A 15518-nucleotide genomic window follows, 5' to 3' on the forward strand; every position below is an offset into this window, starting at 1 on the left:
TACCCAATTCAACTAATTAAAATTAACCTGATGCAGGCAGTCAGGTCAGACTGGTGCTTCCAAGTTTCTATGCTATATAAAGTTGAATTATTAAGGAAATAGCCCTGAGCTTGTTCAAACACTTTCAATCATCCTCAGTGTTTTTTCTTTTGGTTCCACAATCTCTTGTGCGTTTGTGTATGTTTGTGTGTGTGTGTGTGTGTGTGTGTGTGTGTGTGTGTGTGTGTGTGTGTGTGTGTGTGTGTGTGTTTCATAATCCTGTCAAGCCATCTGTTGTCATTAAAACCTGCTCCTGTTGCACCAGAGATCCCAAGTATTCATCTTGCCAGATGTTACTTTGAACTATGGTAGCTCAAAGTTTTCCGCTTGTTTTTTCACAAACCTGAACCACTAAGAGGCAAACGTGTTACATTAAAAAAATTAAACAAGTTCACATGTGTCGTTAGGGATTTATGTAGCACTTTGAGAGGAGTTACACCTTGGGGAAATGCTCATGCTTGGAAATTAAAGCGTTTTTCATTCCAATACTACTGCACATATTGCCTGTAGATTATGCCTGAATGAAACAGAGCAAAGTATTTCACTTATTTCCCTTTTGGTCTGTCTTGTCTCTCTTTCTTGTCCCCCACATGTGGCTGGATTTGGCTAGTGTTAATCCTTGGCATAAGGGGGCTAGGCTGGATTATCAACTGATGTGGAAACATCTGCATGCGTGGATAAGAGAGTAGTGAAGCTGCATTTGAGTCTCCAAGATGTCACACATCATCATCACGAGATCTTTTGTGTCCTCTCTTCACTTGCCATTTTAGCCCCCAACAGAATACCGTTTTATTCTAACCATTGCAGGAGTAAAATAAAGTAAGGTTAATTCAAGTTGAAAACATTTTTCAACACATTTTTGGCCTTATTTTCCACAGATCTGTCATGTTTAGAATGTTGCTAATAACTCAGTAAAGAAAAAAATATATGTATTTTTATCAGGGTATTTGAAGTTTAAAAAATAAATAACTTTACTGCCAATTTGCCAACATGCTGTAAAAGAAAATCTGTTTCTCTTCTTGCTCATCATGAGCACACATAAGAGCAAGGCCTGGGTTTTGTGTTTTGCATATTTTGCATATACACCCGTTTCTATCTGCATAGAGCTATTAATATGAAGGGATGATTTAGAGGGCAGGGGAGACTGGGGATTAGGCCTGATTCAGTCCTCACTGGGGGGAGTTTGTGGAAGGAGGAGGTTTACATCAACAAGCCCTGATTTACGTTGGTGAACAGATGGCGGAGAAATTGCTCTGTTTGGAAAAGATGTGCAATTTATTTCAGTAGATATTGTAGAACGAGAGAGAGAGGCCTGAGATGAGGTTACACTGGCAGGGTGAACTTTACTCTCATTGTATTGTAATCAGGAGATGCTTGAAAGCTTTCTGAAGTCTTGTGAGTGTGTTTCAAGATTTACAAAAATCATGATAGTCTTGAGAGCAGCGAACACATTGAACATTGCAGCAGTTTGTTTTGAGCGAACAATAATTTTGGTCGATGACAATGTCATTTTTTATAAATGTTTATACTATATTCAGTAGAGGGCATGCACAGTTAAACCACTGTCCGCTCCATTTGTTATTTTTTGCTTTTCATTCAAACTGAGCTTTCTGTGGCTGTCAGCAACTTCACCACCAAATAATTGCTAACAGTTACGGTACATATTGGACTTAATCGTTAGACCTACTCAGCATGACAGGCTGCTACATCAATTACATTAAGTTTATTTTTTCATTGGTAAAGCAGTTTTAAATCCGTAAAGGCAAGAATAGAAGGTAAGTAAACTGCATGGATTTGCTTCAGGTAAATGGTGCAAACTTCAGACTGCTGTATGATCAACACCTGGAGCACTTTGCTCTTGCTTTTCAAGCCTATCAATATATGCTTGGTGCTGTATATACATAATATGATGTGACACTGCAATATTTGGATAATAAATGAACAGTTGCCATTTTTAATCCCACTTGAGTTTGGCCTGAGCACCCCGTAGTGTCTGAATCAACACCCCTCTTGTCAATTATGAATCCATACACTTCCATTACATCAAATAAGTGAAAACATGATATAGTTACCACATACTGGATCCAATCAATACAGCACCCCCTCCCATACACACACCCACACACACACACACGTAATAGATGTTTGGAGCCTGCAGAAACATATTGATCCACATAAGGCAGTTTTGATGCAATATGGTGATTCAGCATTTTTTCACGATCAATTTGAAGTGGTCCCAGTATTTTGTACATTTTACGCAAGACTGAGAACTGTGACAGGAAAAAGAAAGTTGTGATTACAAAGAAGCCCAGCAAACCGTTTGTGTATTATGAATTGAACTGATCTGAGGCCTGTTGATTTTAACAAGCGTGCAGAGAAAGAAAGGTCAATGCTAACGAGAGTCCCTCAGTGAAGGGCGTGCCAATACAGGCAGTTAAAATAGAGAAGGGTTAGAAACCTAGGGTGTGATATAGGACTGGATGTCAGTGTGTGTTGTGTGTGTGTGTTTGGACATACACATAAGGAGTGCGAGTAAAAGGATACAAGTGAGGTAAAGCTGGGACCACGCGCTACCATTAGCCTGATTGGCCTGAGAGGTCAGCAGGGGTCAATTGATGGGTCAATCACATTGTCGATTTGATGACCCAACCACATTGAGTTGGCAAATAGAGGGCTGGTCGCTGGACATGTTCGCTTTCCCTCCCCTCGCCTGAGTTATTGTGCAAGCCAGGGTTACGTTACATTAACACAGAAAAATCTATCCGATCACTTATGCTGATTTACGCCTGGACCGCACTGCCCTGTCAACCCTCTTGACCAGCTCAAGAGAACATTTTAAATGCAGCAAGATTTATGCGGCAAATTACTTCACAGTGATAAAATATGAGTGCATGCGATCTGACATCTGAGCAGTGTGGTTATGTTGGATTATTTTCAAACCATACTCGGTAAGAAATCTGATATTTTGTGTGTGATTTTCACAAGATCTCTTTTTTAAAGCTATTTCAATGAGCATTTCTTGACAACATTGTCACCTGGCATCCTTTAACTGTTGTATATATTACAGCAATCAATTAAAAAAGGCCAGACCTACATGTGTTTTGAACCAAAACGTGGCCTAGATGGAAAACACAAGATAAACGCATCAGTTTTCGAAGCCAGTCTCCTAATCTGTAGCAAAGTGCCAGAAGATCCGTGTATCTTTATCGGTGCCCCATTAATGATACAGCAAGTACAAAAGTACCCCAGCTCGGATACCACTTTTTCTTTAACCCACCAGATCCAGATCAGCCTGATCCACCAGAAAACAAATACCTCCACATGCTGCTACCAGCGACAGGATGTCAGGGGTCAAAAGGTTAGGGGTCAGGAAAACCGGTGACCTAACCTCATTGTATCTTTGCCACCAACAGAGCAATAAAAGGATTAAAGTGGGGAAATATCAAACCTGCTAACTAAAATGTCTGCCCCTTTTGTCATATCTGGGTGCATGGAAAGCTACATTTCATTTGGAATTTAAATAGAAAACTCACTGACATAATGCAATTTATTTAAAATCTGCAATGACTGCAAATAGCCTTTCTCAACAGTAGGGGGAATCATAGGGGTTTTGTCATTGCATCAGCTTCTCGGGGTTGGATACCTTCATTGTTCATAATTCCGTTTCTTTTTCTTGGAGTCTAATTACCAACAGAGGTCCCTTCATTTCCTGAAACATATGAACATGAGTTAAATGGGTAAAACACTTAACAAAGCAGTGTTACAGTATAGTACACATTTTAGATGCAGCTTGGCAAAAACCAAAAATCCAGAAGGGGAATGGTTGCTACCAATATTTGTACAGAATGTTTCTGTTATAAGACATTTTACCGAGGTGCAGAGGTGGCTTTCTGTCCAAAACCAATGGACAGTCAGTTTCTCTCTGACACTGTGGTGCAAAATTAGAATTCATTTGGAGTTATGCTTGTGTCAACCTGATTTATACGAGTCCAATATTCTCGGCTCTGGTCTGGTCACCAATTCCTGAGGGAATATCAGGCTCTTTAGCAGCTAAATGCTCCAATATGTTCACCAGCTATAGTCACTGACCTTGTCTGTTGACTCTTCGCTGCTGGGCTGTAGCATACAGTGAGTTTAACAGAGCTTTCTCCTGGTAACGATGTGTGGAAACGAGAGAGGCGAGAGTGAACCGAAATAATGAAGTTGTGCATGTAGAACCAAACCAATGACCTGGAAGATGCTTCAGGAACTATCGGGTTGTGTATGTGAATGGGTCACACATCTGCATATTGTTGATATAAATATTGAAAGTAGCAACTTTAAAAGCCCTAAACCCCAGAGGAGATGTCAGAACCTGTTACCAGTACCTTCTTGCATACCAATGTTTTTATTTTTGATTATGTATTTTTCACAACATTTCATGTATTAACGTTCATTCTATGGGGCTCATGTTCGGCACTATCTCTCCACCTGGCCTTCTACACCTTTCTCTTCCATTCCCCCTCTCCCCCATCTGTTGAGACGTCAGCAGAGGTCTTTAAGAATCTGATTGATAGCACTCGTACCTCACATTTCTTTGCCAGCTGACAGGAGATTACCAGTCTCAATTAGTGTTTATGAGATTCCCGAAACTCACTTAACAACCTGCATCTTGAAGAAAGATATAGTATTTATTAGCATTTTTCTCTCTCCATTTTTGCTATTTCACATTTAAATATTTCACAAGGGAGGAATAGCATTATTTCAGCTGTGATAAGAAGCAGCTTCTACACCCTCTAACACACATACATGTATCAATGAGTGAAGAAAATGGAACATAAATCAGGTTAAAGGTATCAGTCCTCCATGCTGCCGTTTAGACAATAGCTGTGTTCAGCTGTGCGGCAGATCAGGTGTCCAGCTTCACACACGGTGACCCCAGGTTTGCAGGTTTGCGGTTACCTCCAAACTCCTCCAATATTAAACACAGACGTCTATTATCTGCAACTGGTCTCCCTTTACACAGGGACACACGCAGAGACACACATGCACGCACATACACAAATGTCTGCCTTCACAGGTGCACGCGTGTTTTGTTTGGTTGTGTTGTGAGCCTGTCTATGTATGTGTGTGGACTATAAAGACAATAGATGAGCTCACAATGAAATATTTAGGAAAGAACAGTACACAGCCTGTAAGGTGTTCGTGTTCACATCACACGGAGAAAGAGGAAGAAGGAACAGGTAACGTCAGAATCTTTGCTTATTCGCTTAAAAGTGGACCTAAAAACATGCTCTGCAGTTCCTGTGGACCACCCTGGTGTTAGCTTAGCTTTTAGCTTATGTGCTTTAGCCTAATATTTGTGAGATTTATCCTAATTTCCCTTAGCATATATTGTTAATTTCTTTAGTATTTTGAAAGAATCACACATTTTAGAAAACATTTGTTCTATCCCTTTCATATGTAACCTAGCTTTGCCGTAAACATCTTTGTAAATGTTGTATTTGAGCTATGAAAGTGGAACTAAACAAGACTTTTTAGAAAGAAGATTCCTAACATGATAAGTTCCTCCACAATTCTTAGCATGTAACAACATTTTCATGCGGCAGGAGCAGGCTTGCTTCAGAGCTTGTGGTGGCTTATCCTCCCCAGGTGGGGTTTTGTCCCTGTCAGCCGGCTACAAAGAGCGTTTAGCCTCTCCTGAATAATCCAATGCGAGCATCCGGTAGATGGAGGCCTGGGGTTCGAAACCTGAGAGCGACATCTGACACATACACACAGAGGGGACCTGGGGACTGAATGACTTCAGGTGGTTGGTGGTGGTGGTGTGGCTTCTGGTCACCTAACCCAGAGCTCTCTCAACCCCCCCTTCGCCTCAAGTCCCTTGTTGAAGCCTAAATGGGGCAGAGTGGGTTGGAATAAAAACACTGTCTCACATGAACTTGAAGGGTACAGTTTCCACCACACAGTACCTGGTTTTGATGTCTTGTTTTGCCCTGGTTTGAACATTTTTTCTTCTGCGTATCTGCATCTTTATTAGATTTTGTAAAAAAAAGAATATTCTTAGGATGATATTCTAAAATAAGCAATATATTACAAACTCTGATGACTTTTTTTTCAAATATTTGCAGTTGAGAACACTAATGGAATATAATAAATGAATACACAGGCTACTGAGAAATGCAATGTTGCACCTTTTTTATACATTTTCCACCAAAGTACGTCATGGTGTGGTCCAGCCGTGACAGAGGGTCATGTCTCGGCTGTCAAGCAATCACAATTACTGTATATTTGTTGGCCACCTCTACGACTCGCACTGAACGTGGTGCTCAGTAACTTATCGCCCCGTCCCTAACCTTTCTGGGCAGAGGGAGCATCCATCATCTTAAAGTGCGATCTATTCCGGTCCACCTTCAGTCAGGAGGGGAAAGGCCTGAGCCAGCGTGTGTGTGAGTGTGTGTGTGTGTGTGTGTGTGTGTTTGTCGGCACAACTTATGGGCTGTCAGCACAAAGTGCAGAGCCTTGCCGGAAACTGACAACTGCTGAATGACTGACAGGGACATTGCACCATTATGTTCCCTATATGTGTGTGTGTGTAAGTGTGTAAGTGTGTGTGTGTGAGTGAGCATGTTTGTATGCCTGTGTGTATAATCATACACATTAAACCTCCCTCCAGTTATATTTCTCTTTTTCCCCGAAAGCTTTTTTTTCATGCCACTCGTCACGTAGTGAAGCGATGTACACAACCACCACTTATCATTATGATGGCTTCCACACTGTCACCTAGAAATGTGACTGTGGCAAATTAGACAAGCCTTCTTCAATCATTGCCACAGTGTAATGGTGTTCATCCTTTCCCAAGAGTCCAATAATTAATTAATTTTTATTTCATTTTAATGTGCCTCTGTAAAATTTCATATCCTATGCCCAAAAACAGATACATTTTCCTCTTGGCGACACTAAAAAACACAAAAAAGTTATAATTCGTCTGTCATATGGCTGCTTTATCAGTGTACCACTGTCAATTATCAGTTGAGCTCTTATTTTCACATTTTCTCCTACGTGGCTCCTCCTTCTTCATTCCTCCTTTCTTTACTCCTTCTTCCCACTTTCAAATATTCTGGCCTCTTTTTCTCCTCTGTACCATGTGATCCCTCGCTCCATCTCTCCCCCCGCCGACCCTCCTCTTTCCCATCAGCACCCAGGGGCTGATGAATGCGTGGCCTACTATTGATCGCGATGGGTGATGGATGATGGCTGGGAGATGAGTGATGGGGTGCAGGCAAAGGTGCCAATAAGGGGGCAGCCGGAGGGTGGGGTCTCCCCTACTGGCGCTAATGGGAGAAGACTAGGGGAGACGGCCGCTCAGCCCCGCCTTCTCAACCCCGGCCACGTTCAGGGCTGCGTTTCAGCCCTGCTTAGCATTTTCTTCCCACACACAGCATCTCTGGGTCACACTATGTCGGGTTTAAGGAAGGCATTGCATTGCCTGCAGTGTGTGTTTGTGCATGTATGTTTTTGTGTAATTGCATGAGGTTGCAGAAAGTGTTCCTGTATGTGTGGCCATGAGTGTGGGAGGAAAACAGAGGGTAAGGCTTTGTAAGTGTGCATGTGCGTGGGTGGCTGGGTGGAGGAGGGGGGGGGGGGGGGGGGGGGGGGGCAGAGTGCACAAGTGGTGGTTAGTAGGGAAAGATGATGGATGATGGGGCAGGAGGGGAAGACTGCTTTGCAGCTCCAAATTGATATCCCAGCAAATGTTTTTGTCTGCTGTGAAAAATGGTGCTGCAACTTTCATCTCCACTGCCCCCCTCCTCCCCTCCTCCCCTCCTCCCTCCCCCCTTTTTGGTCTCTCTTCCCTCCCTGCAGTGAATCAAGACCCTGCAATTCATTTCCAACACCAAGAGCTTTACTTCCCGCTCCCCGGTATCCTGACAGCAGCTGATCACCGCCTCAGCCTCCTGGCTTTCTGCTCATGTTGTTAACCTGGATCTTGTTTCTTTGTTGCCTTGGAAACAGGCCAGATTATTGTTCATCATCCCTAATCATTTATCCCTTTTCTTTGCCGTGCACCTCGTGGCGCAGTTTTAAGAGAAAAGTACCTATCACAGAAAACTATTAGTGTGGCTGCTGGGGGAGGAGAACAAGTAAAAGTACTCCAAGGAAAGGGTGCTGATTCTCTTATTGCGTTGGATGAAAGGGAAGTTTTGTAATAGAGCCGTTGGTTTTGCAGTACAGATTCTCCAAATATACCCTTTAAAACAGGTAGAAAAGGTATGAAAATGTTGAGATCATCACAAGATAATACGTTTCTTTAGCAATATCCATTTCAGGTATCCATTTTGGTTTTACCTCCATTTCAAAGTTGTTAACATCTCCTGGCAAAACTGTGCGTTAGTTTAGATCAGCACAAAATAATTTAATATCTTTCACAATATCCATTTTAGGTATTCTTTTTGGTTTGACCTCCAACTTGAATTTTTTAAGATATTCTGGCAAAACTGTTGGCTTGTTTACAATTTCTGTTATCATCTGACCTATTGGTTTTTGTCCTGCCAAACTTCATTGTAGCAATGTTTCCACATTCCCAGAACTCATTGATTGCTTTGGTGAGGACACTAAAACCCATCCTGATGAAAAATGACACTTATGTTATAATAAACCATGGTGGTCTTGATAGTTTTTTTTCAGGTTTCTTTTAGGTTGCTATACACTTGTAGGTGGTGTGAGTTTAAAGGACACAATCACATCGTCGGATGGCATACGAGAAAGTGCTCTATGCTTTATGGTTCTGTGGGAAATCAAGTGCTCGGGATGAGAAATGAAAGAGTAATGTCGGGAAAAAAGGGATGAGAGAGTTGAGAGATAACAGGAGCGATAGGGATGAGCTCACTGCTTTTGCAGTGCTTAAGGAGAGAACCATCTGCAGGAGAGATTTTGCCTCAGATTAGGAGTGAGGCGAGGCTCCAGTGGAGAGGATTACGCCTGCGAAACAGAAGCAACACTAATAGAGGACAATCCAGCTGCCTGGAACGAGCCCTGCCAACCACCCAGGAAGAAACATAAGCAAAAGAAAACCAAAAAAACAGATAAGAAGAAGAAATAAAGACACAGAGAGATATACATAAACGATGCACTAAAAAGCACATCCTTATATTAAAAGTGGATTTAAGAACTCTTGGAATCAGCAGCAACAAGGCATTGGGCCAAGAGCAATATTTGTGAGACAAGTGATAAATATTTGTTCATGCACACAACATAAATCAGGGCTTATTATTTATCACCCTGACTGTTCTGGTATCCGGAACCCATTGTTAATTAGTCTTTTATGAGGAAATTGTTCTCCTGCTATCATCACCGAGCATAACATTGACTAGATTGTCAGAAAATGACTAAAATGGTGGTCAAACTTGCCTTTATATGCCTTCAGAGACATTTTGAATTCAGTTGTGCTTACAGTTAGCCTACATACTGTAAATCTGAGGAAAGAGTCCGGCTATGTTTTTGCTCCAGGATATGTCATAACTCTAATCCTAGTTCACTAACTGGGCTGCCCAGTGAAGGGGCCAAGAAACCTCCCATAAGACCAATCTCTCTGACATCTGGGCCTCTGCCTTTCTCTGGGCTCCAGACAGATGTTGGATGATTGTTAAGCTCCCAGGGTTCTTACGGAAGGAGAAGTGAGAATCGCCCATGGTTTGATCGTCCAAAAATAGCTCTGTGTCAATAAGACATGTAAGTATGACGGCATCTTTGCAGATGCTAGCATAAACTGAAAACTCGTTATAAGATTATGTTTGTGGTGAACATGGATTTGGGTTGAGTTAAGGGGTTGAAGCTCCCTTTGAGGGCACCAAGGTCATGTTTTCAGCACTGATTTATATGAATTTGGGTTTTGCAGCAAATTTTGGTGTATTTTTAGCTACACTAGCGGGCTCTATGCAATATGTTGTTTGTTGGTCGGTCAGTAGGTTACACACCTTTCATCCAGTCTAAATGATTACACAAATGACAAGGACTGCTACAAAAATGCCATCCCAAGGTCACAATATCCGTTTGTATAAAACACTACGCTGAGATGATGAATGTGGTAAACACCATGTGCTGAATAGAAACATGTTGTTAGCACGTTAGCATGGTGATGTTAGCACTTAGCTGAAAGCGCTGTTGTGCCTACAGCATCACAGCAGCTAGCATTTTTACAGACTCTTAGTCCAGTTAATTGATGCAATTACGTTTTAAATGCTAAATCCACACTGTTCAGATTCACTCTGGCTTTTTCAATGTAGCCTATGCCAAATATGTCAAAAAAGAGCCCTTCCTGGCAATACCCTAAAAAATTGTTCAACTGCACATGTAATGTAGCATAAATTTGAGAAAACCAAGCCAGTGGACAAACGTCACTTTGTTCATCTTCATGTTGGAAGAGGCAAAGGTCACAATTGAGTTTCGGTGAAAAAAAACCCTTCTCTGCTGCTTCATCAAATCCACGTTGACATCAGTCAGCTGTTTTCTAACCACAGAATGACATACAGTGTACGACGTTCAGTCAATGCAAACGTGCTAAAACTCCTATCATGATCGTTTTCCTGCTCCTGCTAACTTTAGCACTCTCCTCCAGATTTACAGTACGGGGTCAGATCACTTGTTATTCACAGACTACGCAGATTTATGGACTTTGGGTCAGTCTCCAACAGCTCGCCTGAAAATAATTAACACATCACTCAGAAGACAAACTCCATGCTCTCTAACATACTGTTATCTCAATATATTTCACCTATCTTTATCATGAAATGTAATCCTGCAAATTCACTGTTTTGGTTCCTCTCACTGCACGCAAAGCCATATTTGAGCTACAGCAGACGCCTTTTTTGTGTGAAAAAGCTTAAAAATCACACAAAAAATACACTGTTCTCAGACAGCATCAAAAGTCAGACAGTTAGCAACTAGCTGGGAGACATACCAGGACAGTTCCTTCAGGAAGTTTTTAACAGTATAGATTTCAAATTGTAATCCCTTAAACTACTCAATAATAAAATATATACATATCATATAATTAAAAGAAATAAGTTATGTGTGGATTCCCAATATTGCTAATGATTAAACAGTCACACTTCTGTTGATTAAATGTTCACTTCATATGGATTGTACTTTATCTTTGCATCTACCAAACCTTCTTTAAAATACCAAATAATGCTTTTAAGCTAAATGTGTCATTATATATTACTTTCTACAATCCAGTGGGGCTGGACAACACTTTATGCTACATACCATAGTTGATGCTAAAGCGTAAACCCACCTTGTTCACCCCATAATGTCCAGTTGTCTCTCTATAATAGCCATGATATAGTTTGATTGGTGGATTAAACACTTATCCCTCCCCTCAGTCCGCCTTATTGATTTCCCCCGTTGCTCCCCCCCCCACCTTCCACAACCCCCCTCCTAAAGGTGAGGTGGATGCATGGCCTGATAAATGGCAGAGGATTGATTCGTATTTAATTAACAATTTGCTGAAGACTCTCTCTCCCTCCCCGCTCTACTCCCCATTCCCACCCCTCTCTTCTTCTCTCTATAAGGTCTCAGACGGCTTGTGAGACACGCAATGAGGAGAGGAGAAGTGATGCATGGGTAATTTATGGTCTAATCGATAAGTCCTGGCCTAACATCTACACCGCCTCGATATAAGGGCCAGAAGGAGTGTTGGGGTCCACAAACAGGGAAGAAGGTGAGCGTTGAAAAAGGAAAAAGTGACAGAGGAAAGATTGATACAGACATACATAGAGACAGTGGGAAATGCATATTCTCAGAGATTGAACACATGATGGAAACAACAAGGCATGACACGTTCAGATGCAAAATAGGGATAAAAGAACATTAACCAAATACAGAGCTGAAGGATTATGAATTTGTGAAAAAAGAAGGACAGAGGGGACATTAGTTTATCACTAATCCCCAAACGTTTACACAGAAAGCCTATCGGTGAAAGCACAATTCAAATTCTCTTCTAGCATAAAATACAATGAATCCCTGTTGTGTACTGTAGCTGCTTTTTTTGTCTAATTATTACAAATCTATTTTGTTACATTTCTAATATAGTTTCAGCTCCTCAGTTTTGAGGATTGAGTGTGTTCTTTTTGTTATCACACAGTAAATATTGAAAATCTTTGCCTTTCGACTGATGCTTGGACAACACAGGTTATTTAAAAGGCATTAGCTTGGGCTTAATGTAGTTGTGATTTTCATACATTCTGCCATGTTATAGAAAAAACAACTAATATTCAAACAAATAAAATGATCAGCAGATGAATGAACAATAAGTAATAATAGTTTTTGGCCTGTTTGTTATATAACATGTGTTCGTACACCTGGTTAAGGGGATGCTATTCTGTAATACATCCATCAGGGGGCAATGCTGAGTTTAACTCCATATTCTCTATTCAGTCTGACACTCACAGCAGAAAATAAAAACATGAAAAACACCTCTTCAAGCCAACTTGAGAAACCCTATATCTGCATCATCTATGCAGCAAAATAAAGCTCTCAATATGATCAAATGCCTGAAGAGAAAACAGATACTCATAAAGTAATGAAAGCAACATCAGACACAAGTGTTTGCATGACTTGAGAGAGGTGGCAAATTAATTCTCCCAGAATGAACCTGGACCAAGGTGAGAACAAAGACAATTAGTTTGTGCTCATGGCCCCCCCAATCAGGTTAACTGGATCTGGACACTGGACGCCAACCCCTCCCCAACCCCACACACACACATACTCACACACACACACACACACATATACACAAAATGGGCCGTTGAGTGGGCACAGTGTGGGATGAGACCGCAGCATTTACAGCCCTACCCATAAAAGTGTTTTATCACATATCTTGTAATGCAACACATTAAGGGTTGCTGTTGTTATTTCCAGCAAGGTCATTTTTACCCCCTTCCTCTGCATCGCACAGTCTACATCACTGTCTCTCTCCCTCTCGTTCTCTCTCAGCTTCTCCTCTTGGCTGTTAGCACGCCGTGACACCGAGACATGATGGTATTATTATGCTCATAAAGGTGTGAACATGAGGAAAATATACACATGTAGGAATATCAGAGGGTTGCATGGTGACAAGGTTATCTGTAGCATGGTAACGTTTTAACAACATCCACCAGCAATGGCTCACATGTGTGTTTGTGTGCTGTCTGTGTACACTCTTTTTCTCTTCTGTTTAGCCGATATGCACATTTCTTTGTTGAGAAGCTTATGTGAGACGTGTTCACTAAGTTTCTGCTCTCTGTGTGTAATCAAGTGTGTTTGTGAAATCGTCTTCTGTGTCATTGTTGAGATGCTTTTGAGCTTATCTTGGGATTAGTATCCCGTCAGACCTACTTTTACCTTTTATCAGTATTTTTAGCCCTTCTTTTATTCAGGTTTTTCATTCGGTCATCATCTTAATGAACACATATATGTATTTTTTGTATTATTCCTCCCTTCATATTTAAGTCCACGGGCTTTTCTGGTAATCCTATCAGTTCGGCCTTACCCCCTAACTCTCTTCCAGCTCCAGCAGTAATAAAAGAAAAGCATAATCCAGTGTTTGAAAATATCAGATTTGCTTGTTGGAATCCAACGAGCCATGTTGGATTAAGGGTGGCCTAGGCTGGCCTAAAGGCGGTGGTTCTGAGCCCCCCTGTGATCACAGCTCTGGATGGAGAGGCAGGGAAGTGTGAAAAGCACACGTACGTATAGAATAATAGCTCTAGTTGGTGAAGCTGTACTGACATCAAAATTAAAATGTTTATTTATCTTAAAAAGTGATTTAATCCTGGGAAGAACCAGTGCATAAATAAACAAAATAGTCAATTTTTTGTCAACAGTTTGATCCAGAAAAACGTGTTTGTGTGCCGCCTGTAAAAAAAAGATGAGAAAATTACCTTGTTCACATATAAGTATCTTTTTCTGTGGAAGTGTTTGTGTGTATAAGGGTGATAGAGAGAGAAAGTGGGTGTGTGTTCATGTTATTTATGGCTGCCAGGATTCAACATGATAGAACAGGAAATTGGGCCGCTTTTTTCATTTTTTCCCCTTCCTATTTTACTGCACCTCGCTCATTTCTTTAATACCCTTTAAAATGTAAATCCGTATGCACACATGCATCCTGGACAATGCCCCCGATGTGAATTTTATGTAAAACGTACCCATAACTCTAGTCGACGGTGTAACATATGACTCTATGTAATTTCATTACGTGAAAGGGTTTTGTGTTTGTTGGGGAGCGGGAGGTATATAAGTGTGTGTGTGTGTGTGTGTGTTTGTGTGGGCGGGAGGGCTGTTTGTGGTAGGGGGTTAAGAAGATAGAAGAAGTGATTATAAGTAAAGCCTTATGTTTGTGTCATGCCTGTGCGTACTGTGCAGGGTCGAGGGTGAATGCGTGTCAGTACCAAGATCCCAGAAATGCAAAGTGGGCAGAGGCATTAAATAAAGAGGAAAGCCTTTCATTGACATTAGAATAATCCGAGCAGTTTTTTGTTTGGAGATTTGACCATGCACTTAAATAGGTAGGCAATCTACATATGGGCCTACATTGAAAGGGGTCAGAATCCAATAATTTGTAATGTAAAGTAATGTGAAACAGAGGCTGATCTCAACTTCGATAAACCTCATGAGAAACATAAATGAAATTTAGAAATGTGCTTTATTTAGTTAAGTATGATTTATTAACAGCACTTCAATATACCAGTAATCCCATAAAATCATGCATATTGTAAAGTGTGCCATTTTATGTTTTGTATATGCGTATTGCTTGCCATTATGTCAGACCATATGAAATCGTTTTTTTAATAATATAGTTTGATATAACGTGTACCATATGTTACAGTGCACTGAAATAGCAAAAGGATAATAAAGCATGCTGTAAAACAAATCTGTATTAAAATGGCCTTGATAAATCAGACAAAATGAAAGCATATCGATAAATGGATGGACACATTTTTCATTCATTTAGCAAAACATTTTTTTTGATGTTTTTAAATGATCAGTTTTTCTCATATGAAATAATAATTTAAAAATAAATAAATACTGTGCATGTTGGCATGTATGCAACTCTCTTAGTGTGTTTATATCACTCTGCATGTCCATGTGGGTGCATGTTACTTTTTCTTCATGCTTCTCTGCTAACACCATTCTTCTCTTTTGTGAACATGGTATGCCCTTTGCTTTGTTTCATTCAATTAGTGTAATTAGATGTTGAGTTGGACTTAGTATTTTATCTTTTACATGCCTTCTTTTTACCCATTACGATTTTTCCATCATGTGTGTGAAGCGGCCTGCTGTTCAAAGGATAATGCACCGACATGTTTCAGGATTGTGAGCACAGATTGTCTTTTTTTGTTGCTCCTAAAGTGATCTCCTTTTCTGGGTTTTCTTATGTATTTAAATAATGTAGCTGCTGAAGCCAGCTACAACTGGAAATACAATCATGTCACCTTTTTCTGTTTTCTCTCTCTTAATAA

This window comes from Trematomus bernacchii, unplaced genomic scaffold (assembly GCF_902827165.1).
Source record: "Trematomus bernacchii unplaced genomic scaffold, fTreBer1.1, whole genome shotgun sequence".
NCBI classification, from domain to species: domain Eukaryota; kingdom Metazoa; phylum Chordata; class Actinopteri; order Perciformes; family Nototheniidae; genus Trematomus; species Trematomus bernacchii.